The sequence below is a fragment of the Enhydra lutris genome, unplaced genomic scaffold (assembly GCF_002288905.1).
Source record: "Enhydra lutris kenyoni isolate GAN:26980312 unplaced genomic scaffold, ASM228890v2 scaffoldscaffold38, whole genome shotgun sequence".
Lineage (NCBI taxonomy): Eukaryota > Metazoa > Chordata > Mammalia > Carnivora > Mustelidae > Enhydra > Enhydra lutris.
In genome coordinates this window covers 19,473,109-19,478,662 of record NW_019154122.1, presented here as the reverse complement: position 1 = coordinate 19,478,662, position 5,554 = coordinate 19,473,109, and the positions used below count along the sequence as shown (strand labels likewise).

Below are 5,554 nucleotides of genomic sequence, written 5' to 3'. Positions count from 1 at the left end.
CGGAAGTCATGACGCCAAGGCGGCGGCGCCGGCGCCGGCGACGTAGCGCGTCAGGACGCGGGCGTGGGCGTGGGCGTGTGCGCGGCGTCCCGGCGGCCCACACGCGCAGGCCCACAGCGCCCTGTCGCGAAGGCAGGGAGGTTCCGCCGGCGGGCGCCGAGCCCGCAGCGAGCGCGCCGCTGTTCCCGGAGTGCCCGGCAGAAGCCCGAGCTCCTCACAGGGGCCGCCCTCGGCCCGGAGCCCGGCGCTGGCGTGCTACGTCACAAAACCCGGCCGCCGTCGCCAGGAATGACGTGACGCCGCGCCGTCGCCCAGGACGCGTCCGACGTGTGGCCGTCGTCGACAGGAGTGACGCGCGCGCGGCGCCAGCCGGTCGGCATCCAGAGTCGCTGGAGCGCCGCTTCTGCGCGGCGCCTGGCGGCGGGGTCCCGCTCCCGCGGCCTGGGCCCCCACTCCGCCCTCGGCGTACAATGGGCTCACTCTCAGCGGGTCCCCGCGAGGCACCTCTTCTCTGCCCCGGCCGCTTAGCGGCCTTGCGTGCCCGGGCTCGCGCAAGCGTCCCCACGTCGCTCTCGGAGCCCCACCGGGTGGTGTTCAGGCCGAGTTTGGAACCCTTCGGGGAGGGGAGTCGTGCAGGGCCTCCCGGCTGGGAGCGCAACTTGACCGGGGCCTCGCGCTGTCCTGGAGGCACTGGGGGCCGGAGTCGCAGGGTCGGGGTAGGACCGGCTTCGGTGCCCCGCCGCGCTCCACCGCGTGGATCCGGCCAGAGGGCGGGCCGTGCTGGCTTCCAGGGGCGCGCGGCCGGGGGCCGGGAGAGGACGGCGCGGTGGAAAGGCGCGCTGCGCGTTGGCTTGCAGACCCCACTGGAGGGGAAGAAGGCTGGGGGGGGGGGGGGTTGCTCCGCGCTGCGGACGCGCGGGCGGCCGCCCTGTGGACGCCGACCTGCGGGCTGGGCGTGACGGCGGGCAGGGCGGAGGAGAAGCTCCGTCGCCGAGGCTGACGTTTCCCGGCATTGCCATTGTCTTCGGGGAGGAAAACGCGGAGAAGGCCCTCCATTTTTCTATTTTTTATTTTTTTAGATTTGAGTAATCTCTACACTCACCGTGGGGCTGGCACTCACGACCCCCGGGAACCGGCGTCCCATGCTCCTCTGACTGAGCCAGCCGGGCGCCCCTAGGCTGTCAGGGTCCTGCAGAACTGCTGGACGTAGTTGCTGCGGGGCGGGGGGAGGACAGTGCAGGACTGCAACGAGCGTTTACTGGGACGGCTCTGGGGGTTCGAGGGTGAATGAGGACACTCTCCCTGCCTGCTCTCTGTTTGAGGATATGCAGAGCATAAGAAGAAAAAAGACCCCCCCAAAATGTTACCGTGGGGTGGCAGGTATTTTGGGCTGGTGGGATTAAGGGTGCTTTGAATGTTTCTAAAAGTTTTTTTTAATTCCTTCACTTAGTATTTTATGAGGAACATGTATTTTTTTTAAGATTTATTTATTTAACAGAGAGATCACAAGTAGGCAGAGAGGCAGGCAGAGAGAGAGGGAAGCAGGCTCCCCGCTGAGCAGAGAGCCGGATGCGGGGCTCAATCCCAGGACCCTGAGACCATGACCTGAGCCAAGGCAGAGGCTTCACCCACTGAGCCACCCAGATGCCCCAAGGAACATGAATTTTTTTTTTAAGATTTTTATTTTATTGGGCGCCTGGGTGGCTCAGTTGATTGGGCGACTACCTTCGGCTCGGGTCATGGTCCTGGAGTCCCGGGGTCGAGTCCCGCATCGGGCTCCTGGCTCCGCGGGGAGTCTGCTTCTCCCTCTGACCTTCTCCTCGCTCATGCTTTCTCTCACTGTCTCTCTCTCTCTCTCAAATAAATAAATAAAGTGTTTTTTTAAAAAAAAGATTTTTATTTTATTTATTTGAGACAGAAGGAGCCTGAGCAGGTGGAGAGGCAGGAGAGGGAGAAGCAGGCTCTCTGCTGAGCAGGGAGACGGATGCAGGGCCCAATCCTAGGACCCTGAGAAGATGACCTGAGCCAAAGGCCAACACTTAGCTGACTGAGCCCCCCAGGCGCCCTCAAACATATATTTTCTTTTACATCCACAGCAAATACTAGAACTGTTCATATTTTAGAAACAAAACGCCTCCATGGCTTCCCCAGTGTGCTGAGAACATACTAATCTGAACTCAGAGGCCTTGTGGTCTGAAGTACCAAGCTCTCGGGGTGCCTGGGTGGCTCAGTGGGTTAAGTGTCTGCCTTCGTTTCAGGTCATGAGCTCAGGGTCCTGGGATGGAGACCCGAGTCCCATTCTCTGCTCAGTGGGGAGCCTGCATCCGCCACCTCTCTGCCTACTTGTGATCTCTCAGTCAAATAAATAAATAAATTCTTAAAAAATAAAACAAATATTGAAGTACCAAGCTCTCTCTTTTTTATTTTATTTATTTATTTGACAGGGAGACAGATCACAAGTAGGCAGAGAGACAAGGAGAGAGGGAGAAGCAGGCTACCCCCTGAGCAGAGAGCCTGATGTGGGGACTCGATCCCAGGACCCCGAGATCGTGACATGAGCTGAAGGCAGAGCCTTAACCCACTGAGCCACCCAGGTGCCCCAATGTCGTCTTCTTTTTTTTTTTTTTTTTTAAGATTTTATTTATTTGAGAGAGAGCAAGGGAGAGAGGGAGAACCAGGCTCCCTGCTTGAATAAAGGCCCACACATCACAGTGTTCTGGCTGAGGAGAAAGCCGGACGCAGGGCTCAATCCCAGGATCCTGGGGTCATGACCTGAGTCAAAGGCAGACATTTAACTAACTGGGCCACCCAGGTGCCCCTCATCAATGTCTTTTGAAGGACAAAAGTTCTTAGGCTTGATAAACTAATTTGTTTTTTTTGTTTTTTGTTTTATTTGTTTAATTTGTTCTTTTATAATTTGTGCCGGAATAGCTGAGTGAAGAATCCGCCGGGTGGAAATGGCGGTAGATTAGACGTTACGGAAGAGGAAGTTAGCGAGATTGAAGGTGTATGAAGACAAACTGCAAATGGAACAGAAGGGATGAAAACAGGCAGCATCAGTGAGCGGTGCGGCGGTGCCAAGCAGCTGGTGCATGTGCTGTTAGGCCCAAAGAGCAGGTGGGCAGCCTGGCTGGTTGCTAGAGGCCCTGCTTAAACTCTAGGAGTTTTCCCTCTAAGCCTTTTTGCTGGTTCTTTTCTTGGCCTCATGATTCACACACATGCTAGTCAGTGCTGAGCTATATACATCCACGTGTCCTTGTTCTTCAGCATTTTGCCTCGTGAACGCGACACCTTGGCCTCCTGGCTTCTCAGACCCATGCACTCAATGCATGGAGACCACGGGGCTCTGCCTGAGTTCTCCCTCGTTGCTGCACATCCTGAGAACCAGATGGAGAGCTGGAGGAGTCCTAGAATTCAACGTGTTGTTCCTTTCAGGGTCTCAGGACTTCAGTGTTTAGGACTGTTTTACATATTTTGTGTTTTTAGTTTTCAGGTGGAAAATAATTCTGGTTCCTGTTACTTCATCTTCACTGGAACCAGAAGTCTCATCATGTCCCCCCCTTTCTAAATTTTATTTGAGCGAGCGAGAGAGAAGGGGCAGAGGCAGAGTGAGAATCCCAAGCCAGCCCTACGCTGAGTGCAGAACCCGCCACAGGGCTCAACCCCATGATCCCAAGTTCACAACCTGAGCTGAAACCAAGCCGGCCACTCAACTGACCAACCACCTAGGCTCCTGTCTTTAATCCATTTTTAAAAGCATAAAATGGGGCGCCTGGGTGGCTCATTTGTTGAGCGCCTGCCTTCGGCTCAGGTCATGATCCCAGGGTCCTGGGATCGAGTCCCACATCAGCTCCCTGCTCCACGGGAGGCCTGCTTTTCCCTCTGCCTGCTCCCCTGCTTAAGTTCCCTTTCTCACTGACTCTGTGTCAAAAAAAAAAGTGTAAAATGTGGAAACTCACCCTACAGATACTAAGATACTAAAGTTATAATAATAAAGATAATATAGTGCAATTGTAGGAAAAAACAGACCTAAACAGACCCATGTAAATGTGGGAACGCAGTAAATACGGGGGCGCCATATACTGGAAAAGAGTGGATTGTTTCCACACACTGGATTGGGGAAATAGGCACAGTGTATGGCTACAAAACACTGTATCTCGACTTCACGCCATATACAACGTGATCTCTAGATAGATTAAACACAATATAAAAGGTAAAATCGTAGATCCAATTAAAAGTAGGAAAATATATTTTTCTAATTCGCTAAATAATTTACTAAAAGTAAGCTCTATACCCAACACGGGGCTTGAAGTCATTACCCTGAGGTCAAGGGTTGCACACTCTACCCACTGAGCCAGCCAGGCGCCCCAGGAAAATATTTTTCTGTTCTTTGTGTGCAGGGATTGCTGAAGACCGAGAAGACGCCTACAGCGTGGGAGAAAACGACATCTCATGTCACCAAAATTAAGGATTTCTTTTCAACAGAAGCTGGAGAGCAGCATGAAACAGATTTTCCCTAAGAGCCCTCAGAAGGAGCCAACCCTGCTGACTTCCGGATTTCAGACTTCTGGCCTCCGGCAGACTGTGCAAATGTCCTGCTGTTTTAGGTCTCCCGGTCTATGGTGACTTGTAGCCTGTAGTCAGCACAGAAAAAGAAGAGTTCGGAGTCTCAGAAAGTCCTATCAGATAGGATTGGTTTAGAATATTTGTGGAACTCTTGAAAATCCAAAGGAAAAATTCAGAGTGATAGAAAAATGTACCAAGAATAGGAATAAGCTGTTCCTTCAGGGGAAGTCCTACGTGATGGAGAGAAGTGACGAAATGTTAGTGCATTCTGCAGCATGGGTTAATCTCAGATGGGGTGTTAAGTAAAGACAATAAAAATCTGCAGCCCAACTTTGGGGTATATTTTTTTAAAAAGGCACACACATATCTGAGGGCACATCTGAGTGGTTGCTAATGAGGGAAGAAAGGAATGGGCATGAATGAATCTGTGGGGCTAGAATCCAAACAGCAGGATGGAGACCCCAGGGGCCAAGGACAAGGAAGTCCAGATAGAAGTGGATGAGGAGAGAGGCAGATCCCAGATACTGTGAGGCCACGTGTTTAATGATGTAGGAAAAGGGATGTCTGGGTGGCTCAGTTAAGCATCTGCCTTCAGCTCAGGTCATGATCTCAGGATCCTAGCTAAGATCAAGTCCTGCACTGGGCTCCCTGCTCAGTAGGGAGTTTGCTTCTCCCTCTCTCTCTGCCCCTTCCCACAGCTCATGCTCTCTCTCCTCTCTCTCTCTCTCTCTCTCTCAAATAAAATCTTTTTGTATTTCTTTAAAGATTTTATTTATTTGACACAGAGAGAGAGATCACAAGTAGGCAGAGAGGCAGGCAGAGAGAGAGGGAGAAGGCTGAGCAGAGGGCCCAATGTGGGGCTACATCCCAGGACCCCGGGATCTTGACCTGAACCAAAAGCAGAGGCTTAACCCACTGAGCCACCCAGGCATCCTCAAATAAATAAACTATTTTTAAGAAATGTAGGAAAGACATTACAGTTTGAAGC

General features: G+C 52.7%; 1 long non-coding RNA gene across 1 annotated transcript; it reads left to right on the top strand.

Moving 5' to 3' along the window:
- The first annotated feature begins 2,645 nt into the window (after positions 1-2,645).
- LOC111154725 lies at positions 2,646-4,896 on the top strand. The gene is made up of 2 exons (XR_002641098.1): positions 2,646-3,117; positions 4,401-4,896. It is a non-coding gene; the product is annotated as an uncharacterized LOC111154725 (long non-coding RNA).
- Positions 4,897-5,554: the final 658 nt, after the last annotated feature.